The sequence below is a fragment of the Ambystoma mexicanum genome, chromosome 2q (assembly GCF_040938575.1).
Source record: "Ambystoma mexicanum isolate Mex_15411 chromosome 2q, UKY_AmexF1_1, whole genome shotgun sequence".
NCBI classification, from domain to species: domain Eukaryota; kingdom Metazoa; phylum Chordata; class Amphibia; order Caudata; family Ambystomatidae; genus Ambystoma; species Ambystoma mexicanum.
The window spans coordinates 1,290,562,115-1,290,589,056 of NC_090924.1; the positions used below are offsets into that span (position 1 = coordinate 1,290,562,115).

A 26,942-nucleotide genomic window follows, 5' to 3' on the forward strand; every position below is an offset into this window, starting at 1 on the left:
AGTTCAGGGTCAAGAATCGTTGTCTCTGTGCTGGTAGGGGATCTGGAACGCTGGCTGAGGTGTCTTGGACGGCTTTAGTGACTGCAGCGTAACAACAGTCAGTGGTGCAGTTGGTCACGGTTCAAGAGCTTGACTGCCTCGAAAATGTCCTTAAAAGATGGCCGCTGGTTGATGCTTGTGTGGCACTCCTCCTAGCTTCTTTGAAGGGCTTGTTTCGTCCTTTAAGGTTGACAGCTGAAAGCTGAGGACAGTGTTTGCAGGCACTGGCCTTGTCCTTTGTTCAGCGACTCTCTGACACTTTCCACTTAGGAAGCTTTCTGGCAGAACCTAGCAGGGCACGCTGTGTGCTGTCTGGGTATTTGTTCTGGAGCTGCTGGACAGCTCCTCTGAGTCCGGTATCTCCCTCTGTTTCCTGGGAGATGTTTGGGGAGGGGTCTTGCTTCCCTCTTGGAAATCCAGGCCTTCCTTCACTGGAGGAAGATGTAAGGCAGACTGTACCTTCAGCCAGGGTCCAAATGATTCCTTCTTCTTACTCCTTTAATAGTTATTGGATGATATGCTAAGTGAGGGGCTAAGCCCTCTTTCAAAGCCGAATGGGCTAATGTGATTGGTACAGGCTAAGCCTACCTTAAGGAACCAATCCGGGGTCCCCAGCAAAAATCTTCTGTTATGTGTGAGGTCACGATCAGTGTGCTTTGCTACAGGAAAGGATTAGAGGTGACAACATGTACTCCTAAGTCAAACACATCTTCCGATCTGTTGTAGATCAAAGTGTCTCTCCGGTTAACTGAGCCCTTTGTGGCTCTTGATCAAAGCGCAGGTCTCCGTTGAAGTTTGTGGTAAGAACAGACTTCTGTCTCCCTCAAATCACATACCTCGTCATTCTGAAAGAGAGTTTGCCTACTGTAAACAATTGTCCCAGACATGACATTCACTGCCCTTCATATGGAGGGGTGGGAGCTAGCTTCAAGGTGACCCATTGCATATCAAAGAGGTGTTCATTTTCCTGCCCATTGTTAAGTTCTGTGACCAGGCTTATTCGCAGGCCTGCTTCAAATAACTCTCATCAGTATGCGCCACCACCACACAGTACTTACACAATAGAACAGGGCGGATCCATGGAGCCATTGATATTTAACTAGGCTGGCCATGGGAGGAGGAAGGTGTTGTCCTTCTACTCTGGATGTGCACCCCTCTCTGTCACCTAACGAATAAATGAGACAGAGGGGACTGCCAATGTAGGCTGTGTCACCATAATACACTGGACTACATGTTTGTTGTGCGGCAAGCATTAGAAAATGTGTGCGGACTAGGCCCACACATTTTCAGAGGTTGATCTCCCATCATTCCATTTCCTAGAAAATCACTAAAAAAAAGCCCAGGTGAGTGCACACTCCCGATGCGCATGGTGGATCCCTCACGGTATCACAGCACTACACAGTAGACAATTCCACTGAAAATGAAATCTTTATTTCAGTCTTGTGCAAGTGTTAAAGCCTGTGCAGAGAGCATTTGCAAGGCATATAGGAGCATGTGTGTGAGTGTGCTTATGAGTGTGTGTGTGTGTGTGTTTCTCTGAGAGAGCCACCTATGTGTGCATAAGGCATGCACACACATACATGCATACAAACACATACACACTTTCTCTATCTTTGTCTCTTCCATTTTCTCTCTGCTCTCTCTCTCTCTGTCTCTCTCTCTCAATCAAAAACACACTCCTATGCACTTGCTTGCACACAATGGTCAATAATGTAGGGGTGTTCTGATCCACACACCTTGTTCAGGCACGTGGCCCATACATTTTTCGAGTTCTCGTAGCACAACACTTTGTAGGCAGATGAAGTGCCTAGGTGTGTGAATGTGTAAGAATGCTCACACACGTCTGCGCAAGCTCACACGCGAGGGCCCACAAGCCGTGTATACACCTAGGGGGGGGGCGTGTGTGTGTGTGTGTGGTGTGTGTGTGTGTGTGTGTGTGTGTGTGTGTGTGTGTGTTGTCACCCACATATCCCTGCACAGGCCAGAGAGCTACACCTAGATAGATATTTCATTCTCAGATGTGTTGTCTATTAAGTTCTTGGGATTTCTCAGTCACCATGGCCATGTAAACACACTTTGGCAGCACGTATTATTGAATGTAATCCATGGTTATATTAAGGAAATCATTGAGAATACTTACTTAGGTGCTGAAAGTAAGTTGTGGCATCACAGCAAATGCACAACACGAGTGTCTGTTTCCGTTCACTTATTTGTTGCGACGGAAAACGTATTGCGGATTCGGAAGTGGTCTCTTTGCACAGGTAAGGGTAGAGGGGTAAGAAAAAAAGAAATCAAAGCATAAAAAGGGGAGCAAAAAGACATTAGTTATAGGGGAAATGCCTAAGTAGCGTGGGGACAGAACTTGAATAGGAGGGGCATACATGGAGAGAGCCAGTGAAATAATTAAAGGAGAAAAAAAAAACAAATGAAAAAGCATCCCCCCTCGCATTTCTCTTTCCCGCCTCAGGTTCACTAGTTGCAGGCGAGCCAAAATATTAATAAGCCTATCAAATGAGCTTCAGTGGCCCCCTATCCAGCGGTCAGCGGGTGGGTGCACGTGCTCAAACACAAAAGCCCCGTAGTCTGAGGGTCACGTGTACATGTTCAGTTCTATCCTCACTTGTGAAAATCTCCAATGAGGAGATCAGACATGCTGTGAGCATACAGTAAAAGGAACACAGTTTATGGAGGAGATGCTATAATGTACATGTCACAGTGAGGTCATTTGCTCCCCAGTGTCGGCCCCCCTGAGGCGCAGCCCCTCAGGTTCTAATCCTGGATCATTCACTGGGCCATTTCCTGTGTTGCCCTGGGGTTGTCGATGTGAAGATGCACATGTATGCACACCAGGGCTGATGCTAGGTCTGGAAAAGACCTGGGGTTACGCTAATGTCAGGACTATCGGGACTCGGGACTAGCTAGCCTTTTGGTTGTAGGACCTGATCTTCTATCCGGGGCTACAACCACAAGACCCGGGTCTATAGCCCCCTCATGATCCTCCCTAGCAACCCCTCTGCATTATCAAAGAGGTGTGGAGAGTTGTGCGGGTGCAATATGAGTCCTTCGAGACTTCTAGTGAAAGGAACATGTGATTCACATAGGAAACTGACCAACTTGTTTCCTTCAAGTGACAAAAGTGGGGGAGATTTAGAGGGAGAACAGGAAAGAATGCTGACAGGTGCAAAAGAAGTGCAATAAAGGCAAAATGACCTAACAAGTGGCTGCACAGATTTCTAACTGTCATGAGCTGGCAGCTGCGAAGATAGAACTGGCCTCCAGTATGTGCTAAGCCTGCAGTTTGTGAGTTCCAATGCCAGCAGGGCCGCCTCAGCCCTTCATCCTTCTAAATACAGTACCATGACATTGGCTAGTAATAGCCCCTAATATTACAGTGCTTAGAAGTGGGAGAAATGTGACCTGAATCAAAAGATAAAAACGTGATCCTATCGCTTATCAGGAAGAAAAGGAGTAATAATAATATGGAATTCCATTCCGCTTCATTTTAGGAAAGAACTGAACGCCGGGCTCTTGCAACAATACTTTGGTGTAATATGGAGACCCCCCACCTGTCTGTTGTACGCGATCCTTATTACTATTTTTTATTTGATGGCTAGTTAAATTCTCTGTACCAATGTTTTGCACTTTGACCTTTACAGCTCTCCATTAGACTTGAGCCAAGCTTGCACTACAACAATATGCAATACAAATAATAATAATAATAATAATGCACATTAAAACCAATGTGTAATAAAATAGGAGTCAGACCTTGCCATTAATTGAAATTTGTGGGTATGCCATTTCTTTAGCTAAGGGTTGCCCAAATCCGGGGGTTACCCAAATCCGGACCTCGAGGGCCGGAATCCTGACGGGTTTTCAGGATATCCATCATGAATATTCATGAGGAAAAATGTACAGACATTTAGAATCATTGTATGCAAATGTATGTCATGAATATTAATTAGGGGTATCCTGAAAACCCAGCAGGGATCCTGCCCTCGAGGCCTGCAGTTGGACAACCCGCCTTACGCCAGGCCTTGGATAGATTACCTTTGAGCACAATCAATTTTAAAATACATTGATATATACAGTATGCGCACACGTGTCTGCGGAAAAACCCTTCCACATAGCAGTGACAGCACACATCATTTGACCCCAATAATACCAGGTGTCATGTGCATTTTTACTCACCTGTCAATTCAAGAAGAAAATTACTTGCTAGCTGACCCCATTAGCAGGCCATTCTTTTGGACCTGTGTCATCTGATAAGAATACGCTCTATGAATGAAGCAAGGGCATAACTGCATTCCGTGGATGTCACCAGATGGTAACTGCCGCTCGAAGGCCTTCCTGCCATTATTGTTTATCCCCTGGTGCTCTTCGGCAGCACCTATACTAAAATTGGAACGATAGCATGGCTCCTGCTGAAGGATGACACGCATATCCGTGAAGAGTGCCATATTTTTAGTGGGTTCAAAAATCACAATTATCAACCACCTGTGGAGTTTTGTTTGTTTGTTTGTTTATTTATTTATATAGCGCTCCAGACCCAGGAGTAAAAGGGCACTTAAGGACAGGTTACAGAAGTACAATATATATAAACTTAGCGATTATACATTTGTAGAATTAATATACAATAAACAATATATACAATCAATGGTAGTTAGAAAATGCGGATAAACATTTGTATGGCATGTACAGTATATACAGTTTGTAATGTGCTTAGTCTAACTTGGGATTGTTTTTATCCAGTAGCCAGCCAATGACTAATTTCCTGAACAGTTGGAAGGATTTGGTCGATTTGATGTTCAACTGCAAGGTATTCCAAAGTTGAGGGGCGAGGACCGTGAAACTCGAGCCACTGGCTCTTTTAGTGGTGAATCTGGGCACAGTAAGGCAGAGAGTATTGGAGGATCTAGTGATTCTGGTGTTTGGCTTCAAAGTGAATTTGTTAGTGAGATAGAGGGGGCTAGGTGGTTTAAGGCAAAGGCCATGGTAAAGGACAGTGATAAAGGCCATGTGAGCTGCACATTCTGCTCAATGTAGGCCATGGTGAGAGGGGTCTGGGACAAAGAGGAAGGCTGGAGGAGGCGAGGGCGGCTGACTGCAGAGAAAAGCAGCTGTCAGGAAAAAGAGAATGGAGCAAAGGGGTGCCGAGGAAGGTGAAATGTAGGCAGCAAGCAGAAAAATGGTGCTTCTAAGGCAGCCGCGATTAAACGCAGGGAATGCAGGATTGTCCAGCACATAATACTTGTGTTCCCCACATCGTGATCGGTCAGTGGACCAGTGGTCGAAGTGGGCGGGAGCACTTGGGAGCAGTGCTGCTCTACTTTTTTTTAACATTTTTACTGTTCCTATACATTTATTGTATAAAGAAACCGTTCCGGAATAGTTTTGTTTTAAAATAAAAGTGTAGGAAGCAGTTGAAACTTGCACTTAACTGCACTGAACGTTCCATTAATCAGAAGGCCCATTTGTTTGGGGTTTGTCTTGTGTGTGGGAGGGGGGTGGTGATGGGGTTTGTGGGGTACGGGTGCAGTCCAGCAGGGAACATAGTTCCACTACTTCTTTTCATACATTTCGAGCACTGCACTGGACTAAAGGACAAATGAGGCGGCAGCGTGCTCATGAGCGTTTATTGATAACAGTCCCAACCACATCATTACTTCTAAAGATGACTAGGCAGATTGTAGGCAGCGCTGAGGAAGGGGCACCCTGGAGCTCGAGAGAGCAGACAAGCAATCGGGGGGGAAATGGAGGCCACAGGGGATGGGCAGAACACATACTGCAGACACAGGGACAGCCCCATACCCCCCTCTCACTCAGCCACAAGAAAGACAGGCAGGATGAGGGCCATAGCAAGGTGCGAAAGCACATTAGCATATGCAACACCCTAAGGAGATATCTGAGTCAGGAAATAACATCCGGTGACCTACAATGGTCACCATAAGGTGCTAACTGCTGCCGTCACCAACCGGCTGGGGGCGGGGAAAGCCCCCACACACATGCAGTGCCTAGGGCCGTTCTAACAGAATATAAGGGGCTGCCTAGGCAGCAAACATCACAAACCGGGATTCTCCGTACGGAGCACCACAACTAATCTGCGTACGCAGATAACTTTTCTTTTAAAGCATTGGCCTGCTTCAGCGCCGTGAGCTTCACCTTGCTCCTTTGCAGCACAAATCATTGGAGAGAATCATGGTTCAGCAAAGCTCTCTGCCCGAGAAACACTGTGAGCTTCACCTGGCTCTGGTACGCTCGGCGGCCCATCTGAGAGCAGAGGCAAGAGCTGTCAAGCGCACTACCCAGAGCATTGCTGTGCGCCGTGAGCGAATCAGTTACAATACAGAGGATTCTCCGTGAAAAATAAACATTTGCAATAAGGCAGAAGCAGCCGGGAAGTTGCTGCGACTTGGCAGACCTCCGTCGTGGAACCACAGGAAAGAAGGCAGAAGGTGTTCAGACCACCACGTCTGGAGCAAGAGCATAAGCGCTGAAGAGAACGTTTGGCAGGCGAATTGGAGGAAGAAAAGCAGAAAGCCACAGATCGAAGTGCAGGACCAGCCCCGATTGACAGAAGCCGCTGCAAAAACAGGAGTTTCCCAAGTTGCAAAAAGCGGGCGGCGGCAGCTGGCGTCAAGCCACAGAAGGAAGGCCCGGCTGCGGTTGCCGCAGCAATCCGGTATTTAAAGTTCAGAAATATCATAAAGCTAAGCACCGGCGGAGATAACTTTTCTTTTCCCAAGAACCCACCCACCCAAGAAAAGAAGAAGAAAAAGGGAGAAGAAAAGAAATACAGGGCAACGAACGGGGCCCACGTCATTGTGGGAAGAGGAAGGTGGCACGGGCCAGGGGGCACAACCCTGAACCTCGTGCCCAAAAGTGTACATTATGTATGATATGGTTATTATTATTTTGACTATTATGTTGTGTAATTTTCCGTAATGTACAATACAAAACCACTGCCTTTTTATTGCCAACACTTATACAATGTTTTAGTGATCATTGGGGAAACACAATATGAGTAACAGTCGCCAACCTCTTGGCTCCACCGGTTACAAAGAACACATCCGTGCACGCGGCACTGTAGGGTAGCAAACGCCACCTCTGGCGGTGTCTAACTGGTGCCTCTGCCCGCCCCCGGGCACATTGCTGCTAACGAGAAACTACAGCAGACGACCACATGGCACCAACGCTGGCTTCTACTGGGGAGAGCTGCTTCAGCAGAATGAAGCATGCGCTGAGGTCTGTTTTCCGCCAGACAGGATGCCCATGCTACTGGCAGAGAGTGAGCCAGAGGCTGTCAGGTGTGACTCGCTACTGCTTGAAAGGCCTAATTGATGTTGCAGGGCCCGCGCGATAGACAATGCCACACTCATCCCCAGACCCTCGAGAAAGGTTAAATAATGCAGGGGCTCGCTTTATCTCCAGAGCCGAGTACCGTGAAAGCAGGCTGTGCGTAAAAAGAGTGCCACCGAGCACTTCCCGCAAAGAGATGCCACTTACAGATTGCGGCAGACATCTTGTGACAAAGCCCAAGGGCTGGGCAGAAGCTAGTCTCATCTGACAGTTCTAGCACTGAAAGGTGGGGTGGGGGGCATGTGGGTAACAACAAAGTGGTTTTGCAAGGGCTGGCGCTACAGTAGCAGGGCTGAAGTCGCGGGCACGCGCGGGTGGACGGAGGCCCCCCACTTTGTTCAGAGGGCAGACACCGCCCCCCAGGTATTTTAGAGGCATGTGTAAAACAAGAAACACTGTCTTTATTTTGCACCTACCTAGGCACTCGAACCGCGGTTGACCGGTTCGCAGGGACTAATGCACCATATAACCTGATAACATATGACATACAAATAAAGGTGAAAAGCCACATTTCTGGACTGCATGTTCCAGGGAAAACATTGGTATTGGTTCTTGGAGTTTAATACATGCACACCTTTTAACGTTTTGAAAACTCTATTAGAATAAAATATCCTCCCTAGGTTTTTGTGTGTGTTGATTTTATGAATGGCAAATGCCATTCGTCCTGTGCAGTTTGTATGATTGTGCAAAGCCAATCGAATGAAAGTTGCATATTTCACCTTTATATGCTTATTTCTGGAGATAGCACATTCCATTGAGGAGTCACCCCACTTTTTATTTTAGGACTTGGCCCCTGCAGTACGGCAGGTCTAGGCAGATACATAGGGTATCACCCGCAGTGGCACAATGTTGGGTGACATTTTGACATTAAAAACTTCAAATCTGGCTTTATGGTGAGGGAGAGGGCATCAAAATGGCACATTGCCTAGGGTGGCACAAATCAAAATGAATGCATTAATCTTTTATACCACGTTTAATAACGAAGATCAGTCTCTAAGTGCGGGACAGGGGTTCAAACCTGTGTTGCTCTGCGTTGTTTTGCTTCCACGACAAACGTGTTGCCCCTGAGCTGTCCTCCCGGCCCTGCTCCTAGCATCATCACTGGCTGCTCCCTATACGTTCCTGCCTTCATCTCATCCTCATATTGAGAAATATCTTCAAAAGTCATATCTGCATGGTATCCTTTTGATAACCTTATGAGGGAGCATTCTCATTGGCCAAAAAGACTGACCAGTAAGAAGTAGAAAATGCCAACAATTGCCGGTGTCATTTACGAAGGCCGCGGCTAAAAGAGCATTTTTATGTTCTGTTTTGCAAGATATAGGCATACTTTTAGCCTGACAGGTTGAGCCCTAGGTCAGTGGCGGAGCCAGGGTGCGGAATGGGGGTCAGCTGCCCCCTTGGCTCCAACCTAGTTCTCAGTGTGCCCCCCAGCCTCCAACTGGTGCCTTATTATTTACATCCTTCCGCACCAAAAGCTGCCTCCGCTACTGCCCTGAATGTTACTTTGCTTTCAATGACTTGGAATCCTGGATTTATAGCAGATATAGAAACACTGCAAGATCCAGCATGCAGATGAAAAGGCTTGGGACCTAAAACATTTGACCTTATCACATTGGATCAAATTTATTTGATCTTTTGTTTGGTCTAAAATGCTGGGGAAACCCCCCGTAAGCTGCCCCCACTTTCCCTCAAGCTAATCTAACCCTTACCCACCTCCACGTTCAGCGAAGATGATTGATACCTGTCAGTGAGGTTACAATCTTAAATGCGAGGTTTAAGGCAAAGACAAAGGCAAAGAAGAGGGAAAACGAGATTAAGAGACAGACGATTATGACTTTTTGGTTAACAGGAGAGGACAAAGATCGTCTGCGGAACCAAAGAGGAGACGTGTGAAAGTGGCCTTAGTCTTCGTCTGTTTATGTCTGGTTCTTTCTTTCTTTCTTTCTTTCTTTCTTTCTTTCTTTCTTTCTTTCTTTCTTTCTTTCTTTCTTTCTTTCTTTCTTTCTTTCTTTCTTTCTTTCTTTCTTTCTTTCTTTCTTTTCGTCTCTTTTCATTTCTTTGCTTTTGTTTTCTTGGAAGTTGAAAGTAATGATAAAAGTTGTGACAAAAAAGTTTGTTTTTCTTATCAAACTAAAGTCAATAAATAAATGTAAAAATATATATATATATTTAATTAGTTTTAACTGAAAAAAGGTAAAAAATGTGATCAAATGGTTTAGGTCAAATTATTTTAGGTCAATTATACCAATACCAATTAAAAGCATGATTGGGTGGGCAGATCCTGACTGGCATACGGCATGCAGGCTTGGGTGTCTCCATGGCTTTTTCCAGTGTCACAGCCAAAGATCTCCCCCGAGTGGTGGCAAATTAGAGGAGGGGGAACAGGGGTTGGTAGTGGAGTTCACAAGTACACATCAGGAAACAAAATACAGTAAAAAAGTGGCAACCCCTTTGAATGCCATGTTTCGTAGGCCATTGTGCATCTTTGGGCCAAAACTCCAATCAAATGAATGCTCACACTGAGATGGAGAAGATGCACGCTATAGCTTCTATATCGGTCCATGTAGGATGTACGGAATTTGTTATGAACAGATCAGAATAGCAACGGAGCGCTGTACATAAGGTCGCATGACTATGTCCCTAGACTAGCGTTTTTAAGTTCCTAAATTCCGGGTGCTCCGCCTCCTTTAGTCATGGCAGGGGTTTGCTGTTGGTTATTGAAAGCCATACTTTTGCGGTTCACAGACCCATCATAGAGGTGCTTTAAGCCGTGACGCATCCCCTCAATAGGCCAAGAGCATCGGCTGGTGGGTTTAACATTGATGGCCAATGGGAGGGCTGACTTTGTCGCTGATAGAACGTGACCTCTTTAGCATTGGAGAAATGAGGTTGAAGTTAGCAGGTTTGTTGTCATGAGCAAGAAATCCCACAGTGCAGGAAGCTGGCCAGCTATTTGTGAGATCTGCTTCTGAGGGAAGCATAAATAGTCCTGGCTGGGTTGAGGGTGTCCAACTCAGAGCTGTATTGAATCCCTATTTTGTTTTTAGTTAGAATGCCCAATATGTACTGCCTCCTATAGTTAGCCATTGTAATGAACAGTGCTGCGCCTCCTACAGCTGGCCATTGCGTTGATTTAGATAGGTATGTGAAGATTAGCCATGCGTCACATTTAGATAGAAGTGGGAAGATGAGGCATGTGTCAAATTTAGACAGATTTGAAAAGATTACCCAGGCATCACATTTAGATAGAAGTGGGAAGATAGCCATACGTCACGAAGATTAGCCATGCATCACATTTAGATAGAAGTGGGGAGATTAGCCATATGTCAAATTTAGATAAAGTTGTTAAGATTAGCCATGCATCACATTTAGATAGAAGTGGGGAGATTAGCCATGAGTCACAATTGGACAGGATTGGGAAGATTAAACATGTGTTACATTTAGATAGATTTGGGAAGTTTTGTCATGCGTCACCAAGATTAGCCATGCATCACATTTAGATAGCAGTGTGAAGATTAGCCATGTGTCACATTTAGTTAGATTTGTGAAGATTAGTCATGTGTTACATTTAGATTTGTGAAGATTAGCCATGCGTCACATTTAGATAGATTTTGTGAAGATTAGCCATTCATTACATTAGCTGTTTAATCTTCTGGCGTCAGTGGCACACTTCGTGTCTGGTATTACTTGCTGTGTAGAGAGGGGCTAATGGGATTAGCCAATGTTTTGAATTTGGAGGAATTTGTGGGGGTGGGTAGTGTGTTGAGCTCAGGATGATAGGATAGTAGAGAGGTAGTAGGGGCGGCCAGTGTATTACACTTTGGAAATTGGAGGGAACCAAAGAGTTGCAGCTAGAAGAGCTCTGCAGACACACCTGACAGCACTTTGGCAGCAGCCAATGTACTAATTACCCTGCTGCCCTCCAACATACATCCCAAGTACTATACACGCCCTATGGGCTAGCCAAACTACACACAAACATACACCAACATGACCAACATTTGCATACAACAAACAATCCTAGGCACAGGACCTTACCCCTACGGATGCAACAAACCAGTGCACACAACCATAACTACCAGTCAAACTACACATGAAACACAAAAACATGCACCCTACACAACAAACACAACCGCATACAAAATCAACCCAGAGACTGGACCTTCCCCTTATGGATACAGCAAGCCAGTGCACACAAACAAACTACCAGCCAAACTACACATGAAACACACAAACACACACCCAACATAAACACTCACATGCAACAAACAACCCAGGCATTGGGCCTCACCCTTACGGATACAACAAGCCAGTGCACACAATCAACCGAGCTGCAAGACAGCACACACAGATGCCAGTTTCTCCTGGTTCTTGACCTATCCTATCATCCTATCATCACTAACCCAACCCGCCCTCTTTCTTGCAGAACCACGTGAGTGCCTGGAGACTGCCCCAGTGGTGGTAGCGGTGCATGGTATAAATCAACATAACATAACAACATAACATGTATTAACTTTGTAGGTGGGTTATGCCTCTTGGAATGAGAAACGCACATAAAACATGTGAGAGTGACATACCAGAACTTTCCCTAAGGTAGAATATGTGTTAAATGTAGTCACAATGAGAATACTGCAGAGCTGTTTGGGTTTGCGTGTGACTGAACTTCTCATAGAGGTGGGTTATACTGGGCGCATTGTCCTAAGGCTCTCACTAAACTAGAATAGCTTGCTTCCTAGCCTCTAGGCACTACTCTGTATCTGGTGTTGGCATCAGAGGTTAGGCCTCTGCTGTTCCCTCTTTGCATCTAACTGCAGGAGGGTGGAAAACAGCTGCAGAAAGAAACTTCTAGCTTGTTGTGGATGCCCCTTGGCACCCTCTTTCTTACTCCAGGTGCTGGTATTCTGTGTACCAACGGCTTGCCAGGGTTTGACCAATTATCAGTTCCTTATTTCTATGAAATGAGTACTCATTTATGTAGAACTAAGATAGGGAAGAAAATCTATTTGAGTGCGTGGGTCCATGTATATAGTTAGTGCTTTGCTATTTTACGAACTGTTTAGTTTTATGGTGTCCAGTGCCATGGTCGCTTTGTTTCAGAATGAGCAGTTTGGGAACAGAAATTAGAGCCAGAGTTAGTGCACCAAATAGATAAGTGGTATATATGAGCCTGCTGAGGGCCCTGCCACCTCATTAAACTCTAGCCGGTGGTGGGACTATGCTTGGTGCTGGACATTTCCTTATCGGCACTGTTCTTCCATTTCCTAATGTTCCTCGCTCAAGAACCCAGGTACATCGGAGGCAGTGCTTTAAATGGCCAGTCCTACCTGGCCCTCAGTACCTGCAATTCTTATTTTTTAGCATTTGAGTGCCTACACTTCTCAATGCCTGAAAGAGAGTACCAGTACTCAACTATGTTGCGAGGTGAGGTGAAAATGAAAACTTTTTATTTCAGTGTAACACAACTTAAAGGACCAAGCTTCTGCAGCCTTTGCTGGGAAAAACAGCAGCCTCTCCCTCCTCCTCTCTCCACCACCCGCAGTGCCCACTATGTCTACTTCAGGGCCCACCCTGCAGAACAAAATGAGAGACAGACATTTGTCTATTGCGCTCTCAGCACACTAAGCGTGGAACACTGTTTCACTTAGTGGGATTCACCTGTTACCACTGGTGTCCTTTGATGGAGCAGGGATTGATTTGACAAAGCCTGGGAAATTACTTTTTTAAGATGTTTCTTTGTTATTAGAAGTGCTTATTCTAATATGTAAATGTTTGAGTAATTTGGAGTTGTGATGGAACGTTTTTGACGGAAAACACACACAGCTCCAGTTACCTACCAAATTTCCTATTGGGCAATGAAAGCGAGCACTAATAAAACTCCCCTTCTAAAGCTTAACTTACAGCAATGATATCTGCTAGTTTGAAATGCAAAAAAGAAAGTTGCATTTAATATAGATACTCAGACTTTCTTAACACGATGCATAACAACAAACTGGAAATGTATGTGAAAGGATCTCAGATACACTGCTTTACCCAAGTATGTGCTCTTTGGCACATCACTTAATCTCGCCGGGCATTGCCTGCAAACCACATGGTGAGCCAAAAACGGACCTGGGCCCAAGGTGCCACGCTGAAATCGCTGGCGCCGAAAACGCTGCGCTGGAATGTATCTTCGTAGCTTGTTACCTGCAATCTTTTCCATTTAAAGCACTGACCGGAGGGGTAAGATAATACCCAAGGACTGGATGAACATAAACTATGCAACTTGAAAACACTGTTGTGTAAATGAGCCAAACCAGGTCTCCAGCCGCCATTTAGTTCCATACTGGTGGATTCGATATTTAACACAACCTTGTTGTCAATTCATCAGACGCTTCTCAGTACTTGGATAAGACTAGAAAGCACCCCCCACTGTTATCCAATATACTGCTGAGGAGGGCTAAAGTCGAGGATACAGGCGGGTGGACAGAGTCACCCACTTTTTTCAAAGGGCACCTTGATATGCTAATTTCTGGTGACACCACATTCAATTGATATGATAATGAGTCCCCCACTTTTTTTTTAGGACTTGACCCCTGTGTGCTGACCGACTCAGTGCGGTATCAGGCAATAATGTCCCTATATATATGGTCGCCACACATAATGTCGCCAGGAAAGTTTTGTGGCAACGTTATATAGGTGACCATATATATAGGGACAGGGGGAAAGGCGGTTGTGGGGGTGGCACCCGCTCCCCTTGAAAAAAAAATGGGGTTTGCATGGGGTGTCCCTCGCATGTTCCATGTAATAATATCCCAAAAACGTCAATTTTTCTGCACATTTTTAACATGGTGACATTTTTGCGGGGACATTATCCCATGGAACCCTCAGTGCTGCAAACAGGATGAATGTGAGACTGATATGTGTTCAGTAGTTTGTTATCCAAGATAGATGGCAACGATCCAAATGCCAGGCACGTTTTCATGAACTACTCCACAAATAAATATTGTACTTTGACAACACAGCTGGATTGAGATTTTCTTTCTTATATATTATCTAGTTTCCGAGCCTGGGCGAGCTGTTAGGATGGATAATAATGGCTATTAAATGTCTGCATCTTGAGTTAATGGCCTAAAGTCAAGTGAAGACAAATATCGAGATTAAAGGGCATTTAAGAGATGTCATCCGCCATAACTGTGGGCTGTAACGCTTTGAGAACACAGAAAACATGTCAGCGTGCAATTTCCAAACAGTCGTAACTCGTTCACACACCAAACGCAGACATAATTACTGTGGTGCATAGAAGAACGAGACAGATTAAAAACATGTGCATACATCTGTAAGTAACCACTTTACATGGCTCCCAAAAAGAGAGGAGGTGGAAGTCCTATTTCTATGTCCTTTGAATCAATCGTGAAGGAACGACTGGTGGCAGGAAATAACCAACGAGGAGTGGCTCCAACCAGAGGGGTTGCTAGGGGGGGCTAACGGGGTATAGCCCCGTGTCTTTTGGTTGTAGCCCCAGATAGAAGCTCAGGGGTTACATCCAGAAATCTAGCTAGCCCCGAGTCCTGACAGTCCCCACATTAGCATAGCCCCAGATATTTTCCAGACCTAGAAACACCCCTGGCCCCAACACACGGTAAACAGACATCCCAAACCCCTTACAATGGAAAATGAGAGGGTAGAATTAGACCCCCGGGATCTCCAAGCACGAGGATAAAACAAGAAAAGGAAAAGAAACAGTGGGTACGATCAAAAGGCCCCATGGAGAGGGAAAGACAGAGTCGCCATCTTCCTTAGACAATGCAGCCATCCAAGGGGCGTTATAGCTCACATTCAAAAGATCCTGATTGGCTGAGGTGCACCATACATTCAATACTGGGGTGCAGATTTATCTTCAATTAGTGGGGTGGAGACTTGGGGCTTTGAAAGTGCTTGTCTTAATTTGGAAAAGGTACTTTTAGGCGACTTCCTTAGGAACTGAGTTCTCATCTGGGGATGACCTCATCATAGAACAATTTATAAGAAGATCTATTTTTCCCACTATCCCATGGCATTTGGAAGAAAGTTTTTTTGGCAGAATTTCCATTTTAGAATGTTTTCTCAGCGATTGTTAGGTACATAAGCTTGTCATGACCGCCCCTGTTAATGAACCGGTGGGTTTAAAGCCCAGGTTTTTTTTGTGATAACTGTTCTGTGTGCTTATTAAATCAAAACAATTTTCAGGAACGTGGGGATGGAGAGACACAGAAATAGATCGCTAGGGGGAATGTTCAGGGGGATTAAGACTCCTCTGTTGTGGGAGGGTGCGGCATCTGAAAAATGTTAGGGCAAAGGGCCCAGAAGGGCAATGGAGGGGTGTTGAAGTATGAACCATTCACCCCCTTCTCGCATGGGTCTGTTTCTCCTCCCCTTCATGGAAAGATTATTTCCTTCTTGAGTTTTGCCCAACAATGGGTATATCAAAGGTCACAGCACAGTATTCCACAATAGAACACTGATACCAGTATCCCTGACCGAGCCTTCCATCCCCTCCTCCCAAGGGCTCAAATCGAGGGTACACGCGGGTGGACGTAGTCCACCAACTTTTTTCAGAGGCTGGACTCAGAGCCCCCCATCTAAAATGAGAAACATTGAATATCCTGTTTGAATTTATGAATTAAAGACAACCTCAGAGATCGAACCACAGTCGTTGGGTTCGCAGGTCAGACACTTCACCACTGCACTACGTAAGCTGATAAAGAATTAGCAAACAACTAAAGGCGAAATGTCCCATTTTGGTACTGCAAGTTCCAGCGAAAACATTTGTATTGGTTTTTGAAGTTTAAAACATGCACACCTTTTAAAGTTTTTAAAAACACCATGAGCAGAAAATATCCTCTCTTGGTTTTGATGGGGTGTTCATTTTATGAAAGGCAAATGCCATTTGTCTTGTGCAATTTGGGTGTTTATGAACAGCCAATTTAACTAAATGTACATATTTCACCTTGATATGCTAATTTCTGGTGACGTCACATCCCATTGCATTTATTGATGAGTCCCCCCACTTCAATATTTAGGACCTGACCTCTGCTCCTTGCCTTCACTCTCCCCGCTCACATTGTCCAACTCCTACACCTTGTCCCTCATCCCCATTGCCCCCAGATTTTTTTGTATGTCTCTGGACATCCCCTATGTGTGTACACTGCTTGGTCCCACCTTTTAATTACATGGATCCCCGTTCTCCAGGGTCCGATTGTTGGAGTGCCATGCAAGGCTCTTTTTAAATGCTTCCTAATACCTAATCCCGGAATGCGCGTACAGCCTGTGGAGCTGCCTATCCTTAGCCTTCATGCTGATGAAGCGCTGCCTAACATTATGGGCAAAGCTAACAGACAGGGAAGCACATGCAGGCGGCAGAGCGACAGAGACGCTGCTGCACGCAATTTACTCTACGGGAGTGGTCACGTGCTCTCGCATTTCTCTCAGAGGAAGCCTGGGGTCGTTTTCACGGGTGCCATGACTAAAGGCACAGTCTTATCATTATCGCAGAGCAAAAAGACTACTGCCGTCTTAAATTAAGCTTCCAAGTGGCTACCAGCAGATGTTTTGGAACATATCGCGCAGGGGAATCAAAGTTAGTCGGGATAGATGCAGGAAAAATGAGCAATTTAGAGCAGCTTGTGTCAGGCGTAGTCCTCCATCGTCTCCGCGCCTCATCTTTGAGGAGGCCCACTGGGCCGGGGGCTGGCCCAGCAGCGTGCAGAGTCGTGCAATCCCAGGGCTCCCTGGGGCAAAGAAGATGGCAGCAGCAGCCGCAACTGTAATTAACTGGATAATTGTTTTTTAGCCGCTGCGCAAACCAAAATATTATGTTCAGCAGCGAGAGATAACCGTGTGATCGAAAATATCGCCTTCTGTTGCAGTCTTATTTCTAAATCAGAGCTTAATTTTCTCTGGTGCCATTTAACCCTGCTAATGCTGCGGTTCCGAGTTGCTCTTTGTCAGGGGTGTTGCTAGGTCTGGAAAAGATCCCGGGCTACGCTAATGTTGGGACTGTCGGGACTCAGGGCTAGCTAGACTTTTGGTTGTAGCCCTTGAGCTTCTTTCAGGGGCTCCAACCAAACGACCTGGGGCTATAACCCCCTCAGCCCCCCGCCCCCTAGCAACGCCTCTGCTCTTTGTAATTGTTTATGAGAACCGGGTGCAGGCACATTTTCAACGATTATTAAACACCAGTGGCGCAACACCATTGAGCTGACCGGTCTTCAGCGCGGCCATTCCCTCCGAAATGTAGGGTTATGTTTACTAGACCTGGCTGACCTACGGAGCCCTGGTCAGACAGAACAGGACACAAATGTTAAACAGCACCTGGGCTTTGCTGTCAACAAAGGCCCTGCAATTAGTAACATAAAGCATTTCACTATTAGCACCGGCATTCATATGCAACAGTATTAAGCAATTGAAATTGTGCTGTGGGCTTAGTACTTACATCCCAGGGGACTCATTGGAAGGGTAGAGGGGGACAGGAGACAGCTCATTCTATCAGCAGCCCTTAAATGGGTGCTTTCAGACGTAAAGGAGAGAGTTAACTGCTTGTAACATTGAAGATGCGCTAGAATAGGATCATTAGAATGCATAAAGAAGTTAGATGCTCCCACACAAAAAGGTTTCCGCCCCTCCCCACAACCTATGAAGTTAGTGAAGGGTTAGCCCACCCCCTGCCCGAAATGTAGGTTTTGTTGTGCCCCTGGTCAAAACATATTGTGATATGGTAACACTAGTTATTTTACAATGTTACTTCAGAGCTTTAACTACGATTATTGCCCACAACCAATTACAAGCTTGAGCCTTTAAAGTGAATTGGGGAACACGCTGCTCATCTCCAACAGCCAGTGGAGGCCATATTCAATTGGGTGCATGTTCATAGAAATGTGACCCATCCTGAACAACTGTGGGTGCTGAACACCGCCCAAAATCTGAGAAATCATATAGCTTATTCTGTGAGCGATCTGGGATTGAGTGGCACTGAGACACCCCCCATACCTGGCAAGATGTCGCCAGTTGACACCCTGAACCCTCCATCAGTGGCATTTGTGCCCAGGGTTCTACAGGAATGCCAGGCAGCATCGTGCCACCAAGTGGAAGATAGGCTGCCGCTCAGGATTGTTTTGTACATTTCTTCTCCCTTCCTGTCACCCTTCAGTGGTTCATAAAATGAGTACCACTGACAAAGATAATATGTACACATATTATCTAAGTGACAATTCAAGTTGTGTCATCTGCTGTGTAGATGGTCACTTTAAGTGTATGCCTTGTCAAGCACATAAGTCAGTAGCATATTGGAAGACGACATCCAACTTTCACTGAGATCAGACCCCCGTAGCTTGCATTTACAGTCCTTACTACTTTATTTAAGATAAACAGACTATTGCAAGATATATCAATGAGGGCATATCAGCCATTTGATGTATTTCAGCATTTAACATACAACTGTCTCAGGCACGTGTACAAGTCTATCCGCTCAGGTGCATTACTAGTGAAGATGTGGGATAGGTTGTCCTATAAGGGCACACCTTAAAGAAGGGGGGATTAAAGAACCCCAAGGCAGAGGAGGAAAATAAAACACTTTGTTAATACATAAAGCTTTGGGAAGAAGGATTCACTGGCTTGCTACTCCCACCCAACTGGGTGTACGCATAGCCACATGCCTTGTGATTTTCACTAAAGTTCCCCTCTCCCCCTTCTTCCTCCCATCTGATCCAAACACCCAGATATCCTAGATATGGGTTTCATTGGCTCTCCACATCTGTCATTCATCCGTCTACCCACCCATCCATTGAGCCCTTGATGGACCTTGATCCATCGATCCATGCACCCATCGATCCATCGATCCATCCATCCTCTTGCAATGTTGTAGAGAATTCCATATCATTAACATGGGGTTCATTAGGGATTTTATGAGGAAAAGGCTTTCCAGTGTGAGTTGTTTTCACCCTGCAAGCCATCTCTCAAATAGCTGTCCACCTATCTGACTTTGTAGAGAGGTTACCTCATTCGTCAGAAGGACAATCCTGCTTTTCCAATTGAAAATGCCATGACCGTTCAGTTTCTCTTGCTTGGCCTTAGGGGTGCTGCTTGATCTGGAAAAGATCTGGAGCTACGCTAATGTCAGGACTTGTAGCCCTTGAGCTTCTATCCGGGACAACAGCCAAAAGATCCAGGGCTAGGTCCCCCCCAGCACCTCCCGTGTAATGCCTTTGCTTGGTCTAGAGAGTTGTTGGCCACCTTCATCAAAATACAGTTGACTGAGTCACTGTCTCTACAAATTTACTTTTTTTAAGCCGAGACCTAAACAGGTTCTGAAATGTGCAACTTGCAAAACCACTGCTGCTTGGATTTATAGAGCCAAACATCTGCTTTCCACCTTTTTTTCCAGATCACACCAGAATGTACAGCGAGAAAGTTAATAGCAATGACTTGCCAACAGTGGTCGAAGTGTACGAAAAGAAGTAGTGGAACTATTTTCCGCGTTGTCCTGCACCAATTCCCCACAAACCCATCACCACACCACCTCCCACACACAATACAAACCCTCAAACACATGCACCTGCTGTCTAAGGGAACGTTCAGTGTAGTGCACTGAAAGAACAAGTTTCAATTTGATCCTACACTGTTATTTTAAAACTAAACCGTTCCGGAACAGTTTCATTTTAAAATAAAAGTATAGGAGCAGTAAAACTTAATTAAAAAAAGTATAGGATCACCGCTCCCAACCTCTCCCGCTCACTTCGACCACTGCTTGCCAAGAAAACAGAGAATCCTTGCACGCTTCTTATATGAGCACCGCGGCTGGTCCTAGGCCTAACAACATTTCATTTTATGCATACATGGTTCCTGTTCCCTCTGTTTTAAATCAAATGATTGACACGTGTGAGTTTTCTGCTTTATTTCCTCTTCTATTCTTCCAGCATTTCATGCATAGCCTGTGGTTGGTCATTGTTTTTCAATGCTCTTTTGATTGGCCAATCTGGGTTACTGTAGAGCATAGTTCTCCCTAACATATTCTTAGGAACCTTTATTCATTGTCAGGCATCAAATACAATGTTTCATTCCATACTTTATCATGCACACTTGGCAAACACAATTACACCCAGGAACTGGCCCGCTAGTATCAAAGAAGAACGGAGGAGAAAATGACATGACGTGGTGAGACTTGATTTCCTTCCAAAGTGACGCAAGGATAATATTTTCTCTAATGTAAAAGGGTAGAATTTGTCCCACAACGTAGAGGACAGGCCAGCAAAGTGGCCATCCACGCAACTCATGCTTCTGGATGCAGTTGTGGAGAGCAGGGGTTCGCTCCAGAGCACATGCTTTGGCAGGCTGTAAAATTGGCGAATGTGCCCCAGTCATAATTGCAGAAAAGTCATAAAAGTGTAATAATGTATCCTGGCTCTTAATGAGTTATCAGCATGGGGAGTTAAGGGTCTCTTTCTGTAAGACCAGTAGTGGAGACTGCTAGTGGTGCCAGGTGGTTGCGAGACTTATTCTTGGCCTTGAGTCCAGGGACTGTATCTCTCTAGCCCTGACATCGCTCCACAGGCTCCCATTGGCTGCAAGGATCAAGTTCAAAACCTTCTGCATGGTCCACAAGGCTTTCTGGCACCAGGTTCTGCACTACATCCAACACTCTCTTCCAAAATACCTTCCTTCTCGAGTCCTTCGCTCAGCTACCTCGAACTCCCTGAGGGTCAGATGCTTCTCCAGGCAGAGAGCGGGGGATAGATCTCTCTCTTCTGTAGTTTTCTCCCTCTGGAATGGCTTCCTTGCCTCTCTCAAACTTGAGCCAGACCACCTGAAGTTCCGAAAAGTACTTTCTTTTCTCCTCTGCTTTCTCTCTCTCTCTCTCTCTCTCTCTCTCTCTCTCTCTCTCTCTCTCTCCTCTCCCCTGCTGAGAGCTCCGCCTGCTGCGCCGACTGGTTGCTTGGCTACCCCCAGAGTCTCACTGGGTACCAGACTCCTCCATGATAAGTCTCCCCTGCACTGCTTCCAGGCCTACCGCACACTTAGGCGATGTAACTGTAACCTCTACAGCCACTGCCTCCTTGCAGTATAGCTAAATGTCTAAGGTGGAATCAAGATGGCGGAACACCCTTAATAGTATGAACACGTAGTCTTAACAATGAGCTGACTACCGCTAATAACAATGTTTTGGACTGGGTGGAGTGCTGCAATTTTGAGACAACCATTGACAGCACTTCAACATTGACTTTTGAATCCAGCCACAGGGGCATATATCCAAAATTCCCAATAACCATCAAAAGCAGAAATGTTAAGGTCCTCCCCTCAGAAATCACAACAAGTCTAAACACTGTTATGGCTCAGACAACCAACATAGATACATACAAATTCCTGGTGTCCACGTTTTCTTCCACTCTTCGGGAATTGGTAGACAGAACCACTCTAATCTGATAAAAATTTATCAGGGCCAACCCAGGGAATCAGAAATGCTTTACCCTTTCACTTAGAGCACAAAAGAAAGAAAAAAGGAAGCTGATACAACAGTGGTTAAAGTGCCCCTCAATTGAAAATAAGAACACATGGAAAGTGGCAGAAAAATTGTATAAATCTAACATCTTGGAATCAAAGAACATCTTCTATAATGATCAAATTTGTAAGGCACCTAATGCCAAGGGTAAACGTTTCAAGATCCTTAGATCACTTGAGAAGCCCAAGGCCCTGTCCATTAAAGTCCAACCTACACCCGCTGACTGCATAGAAGTGCAAGGTGCTTTTGAAGCCTAAAATAGTTCTTAAAACAGGCGTAAAATCATAGACGTGCAAACTCAATCCCTAATAATGCCGTAATCTCTGACAGAATATATTAAGCTACAGGACCTGGATAACATTAGCTTTGCACCGATTAACATCACAGACATGAGGACCTTGCTGTCTGTCATGCGACCCACCTTCTGTGCTGATCATCCCGGAACACCAAGAACTGTTCATCCCCTTTCTGACCCACATGGTTAATTCATCCTTCAGAGAAAATTATATCCCTGAATCCATTAAGACCATTAATGCAACCCTTCTCTCAAAAAAACCCGGTTTGGATCCTAAAGACTCAAGTAATCTTAGACCGACAACCAATTGGAACTTTCTGTTAAAGATTCTCAATAAATGTGGCACGGTCCAATTTCAAGGCTATGTGGAGGCTGATAACATCTTACACGAAAAACAATCAGGATTTAGGCCAGCAAACAGCTCATTGACTTGCGGACTCACATGCTGCAAATTATGGACCATGGGAAGGCTGGAGTGTGGGTCTTACGCAACCTATCCACAGCCTTCGACCTGCTTGATCATGACCAGTTACTACAGTCACTCGAACATGCAGGTAATTGCTCCAGGACAGTGGTCAAATGGATCCAATAATTTTTATCCAATCGCATTTCTCAAATCCACTGGGGTGATGCCTTCTTGCCTCTGGCTCCTATTAAGCGTGGGGTGCCGCAGGGCGCCAGCTTGTCCTGATTGCTCTTTAACCTATATCTTAGACCACTATGTTCATGGCTTGAGGAGTCTGGCATATTCTTTACAAATTATGCCAATGATACTCAGTTGGTACTGGAGATGAGCGGTGACTATTTTCAAGACTCCATCAACCTCCTAGGCACCTAAGATACCATCAGAGTCCTGGATGACCAGAAATTGGATGTGCCTAAAGGGCAGTACAACAGAACTGCTCATCATTGGTTCCTGTCAGGTTTGTGCAAAGCTGAGTGAAGATTACAAAAGTTTCAACATCAAGAGCATCGTAATCTCGGTTCAGGGCAGGGTGAAAACCTTAGGCATTATGCTGGAATCCTCTTTGAGCGCAGAGGCTCACGTGAATCACATTAGCAGGAACTGCTCAGTCATATTAGGCCTCTCGTCAATGAAAAGAACTGTGCCACCATTGCTCGAGCAATTAGTCTCTTGAGGCTCGACTATAGCAATGCATTGCTAATTGGGGCAAATAAATCCTGAATGGCAAGGTGCCAGACAATACAGAACAATGCAGTGCGTATTATCCAGAATAAACCAAGAGGTGAGCATATCTCATCGGATAGGAGGGATTTACACTGGCTGGCGGTGATGGATCGTATTGGCTTTAAATCTAGCACCAGCGTACATCGTTGTCTTTTTGGAACAGCGCCTTCCTATTCAAAGCTACTCGTCTCTCATTGTGTACCCCGCAGATCCTTGCATTCGGGAAACCTGGGACAGATCAATTGCCTACATTTCAGACACTCTAATGTCCTGGGTAGATCTTTCTCAGTAAGAGCCGCAAAGCTCTGGAATACCCTCCCGATGACCATAAGATTAGAACAAAAACATCCTTGTTTTTCGCAGAACCCTGAAGAATCTGCTTTTTAAGTAACAATGCAATTGTCCCGTACACTTTTTGATGTTTGTCTTTGTCTGATTGTTGTGCACGGATGCCTGCGAGCTGCGGCACATTACAAATAATTAAAATAAACAGTGTGAAAATTACAGAACTGAAGTCGGTGACAACAAACAACTTTGTCAACTATTTTGGATTGTCATTGGAGGTCCGCTGTGAGCCATCAGTTTGGCAAGATTGCCTGGTTAAAGAGATGGCTCATTAAGTAGGTGAATGCGGATAGCTTATATTGAGGTTTTGGAGTTGAGGAAGGAGTACACAACTAATGCCATCAGAAGGACAAGAAAGCCTTCCGAGTCGTTGATGACCGAAGATTGTTGGAGAAAATTGTTGGACAGGACTAGATAAGGAAGCATTTTAAAATAAAACAAGGACACAATAAGTTTCTGTGTTAAGTCCATGAGGGGTATATATGAGGAGGAAGAGGATCTACTTGGAGTTTTGCTGTCTGAGAACGGCGGTGTTCATGTTCGCAAATGCCAAAAAGAGTGAGATCCTCAGGGTTGGAATCATGTACTTGAGCCCCTTAGTTGTATGACAATGGGCCTCATTAAGAATGTTGCGGTAAGGAAACAACGGCGCCGGTAGTGCTACCGGCGACGTTGTTGCCATGCCGCAACATTACGAATTTGCTTGCGGGTGACGCTCTGGATGCCTGGTCTAACCAGGCGTTCAGAGCGGCACCCGCGAGCAGACTAGGATGGTAGCAACGGTGCCGCTGCTACCATCCTCCCCATTCCCATTGAGCCCTATGGGGGCTCTAATGGGAATGGGGACATACCAGCTCCGGGTCGTGCGAAAGGGAATTACCAGGCTCTCCAAAGTCGGAATGGCCCGGTAAGTCCCCTTTTGCGGCCCTTATAAAGGGCATGGATAACCCCAAACTCGTAATGAGGCCCAATGTCTATAACAAACGAGTTGCCAGTTAATTGTGTATCTATTTGATAATTCTGGCACAGTGCATCATACTCAGATTTGCAAAAAACAGAACGGCTTGACCATTTATCCCGCTTGTGATAATCATGTGTCTTACTGATTAACCGGTTATCGGATGAAACAGATATATATTCCCTCTCTAACAAGGGATTCTTCCTCACGTAGCTCCCTGGTGCACTCCGCTAATCATTATGCACAGTAAACATGCATGGCTTGTAAATGTAGTGTTCTGCTGGCCCTAGCAGTGGGCCATTGAATGCAGGCACTGTGCGTAACACAGGAAGGCTCTGCTCTGAGGGGCAGGCAATGCTGTGTGACATTCAATGTAGTCCTCCGCGGAGTGATTAACATCCCGCTTAGCAGACACCCGGAAGGCCTAATCTTCCCTTTCTCCTTTCTGTCCCAAGTGAGTTGCTTGCAGATCGCTCAGGGCGTTGCTTTTTGCTGACTTTCACACGGTTTTTTTGCGATTTGTTTCAATTTGTGTAGGTCGCCTAACAAAAAGACAGATTTTCTTCAGCCGATTTTAGGAGGCTGACAAAAAGTGGAAAAAATTAATTTCTTCGCCCTACCTCTCCGGTGGGATTAGCTCCAAATCAGGGGGTTAACCCCCGTAGCCTTTTCCTTCAGCCCCAACTGCCCCCTCCCCACCCAAGACTCCCCCATCCCAAACACATACAAACACCCAACACACACACGCACACATAAACATACTTGTTCTCCCTCAATGCCGCTTCCGGGTCCTGGCATGCCTGTCATGCTTCTGCATGCACTCGTGTGTGCGGCAGGGGCATGACAGTTCGATTTAGAAAGACCGCTTTTTGCGGTAACGGAGCAGTCTTTCTAAATTGATTTTTTTTAGTTGTTTTAAAAACAATGACATATTCACGTAGAACCCTTTCACACTAGCCTACTGCTCTCAGCATTTTTGTACAACTGCCCTACACCGGTTGCCAGACATTTCGTCGAAAAAAATTGGTCGACCAGACAAATGGTCGAACCAATTTGGTCGAAAACCAAATGGTCGAAATTGTTTTTTTTTTATTTTAACCCTTTTTTTTTTTTTTGGGGGGGTCGCCCCCCAACCCCCTTTTTTTCTCTAAAAACCCCTTTTTTAACTAAACGAAAACCCGAAAAATAAATATATAAATAAAAAAAAAATTCGACCATTTGGTTTTCGACCAAATTGCATCGACCAAATTGCAGTCGACCAGTTTTTTTTCGACGAGTTGACTGGACACCCCCTACACCATGTTATGTTTGCATCAGTGGGAATTTAAAACAATTCTCAAAGAAAGCAGAGAGGCTTAAGTAGGGGAAGATGGATGGCAAAACAGGTTAGTTGGATCAAGTGATTTATTCTGGCTTTGGACTCTGCGCAACAGCAATGCACTAACCCAATAGTGTTACCGTGCCTACATTTCACAGGGTACTGGTTAAGGATGTAGGGAGGGGGGAGACGAGGAAACGGAGGTCAGTACTGTGTAGTGGTACAGGTAGATGTTGGAGAATGGAATATTTGTAAAGATGTACAAATGACAATGAGTTCATGAACATTAATGCATCCAATTTCAGTTCCCTCCTTATGAGAACCACACACCAACAATTATACACCTATCGGAGGCACACAACCAACACACATGCAGATAATGTAAGCAATGTCTTCAGAAACACCTCAAAATGAAATGGACAACCGGTGGGAAATGTGAAGATTGAATTAAATTAAAAGTACAACATATGATATGATATATGATATAATATTTTATTTATATCGCGCTCATACACGAGTGTTTCAGAGCGTGACCAAGCAAAGGGAGGGTAACAAGGGAGAAACTAAAACAGCGATCTTACTAGGCCCAGTGACGTTGAGAACGAGCAAGTGCATGGAACGGGGAAAAGGGGGAACGTGCGTGGAAGGGGGAGAAGTGGAAATGGTGTTCACCCCACAAAATGCATGGCCCGAAGGTGCAATATTTGTTGAAATAGCCAGCATCTTTACCGACAAGCCTTTTGCATTCCTAATAGTGGCTTGTTTTGATTCAATGGCCCTCATTACGACCCTGGCGGAATCCGAAAAACGATGGCGGAAATGTAATACCGCCATCGAATACCGCCCGTTGCGATCATGACCCGTCACCGTAAAGTACGATGCCATTAGCGACACCGTAGTGAACGCCAACGCTAACTGCACCAAGTACGC

At 45.3% G+C, this 26,942-nt stretch overlaps 1 protein-coding gene and 1 pseudogene across 3 annotated transcripts in view; both read left to right on the forward strand.

Annotated features, from left to right (window-relative positions):
• CPNE4 (copine 4) overlaps positions 1-26,942 on the forward strand; it is a 1,706,709-nt gene that overhangs the window by 531,668 nt on the left and 1,148,099 nt on the right. The window lies entirely within an intron of this gene.
• LOC138570494 (U6 spliceosomal RNA) lies at positions 4,410-4,502 on the forward strand (annotated as a pseudogene).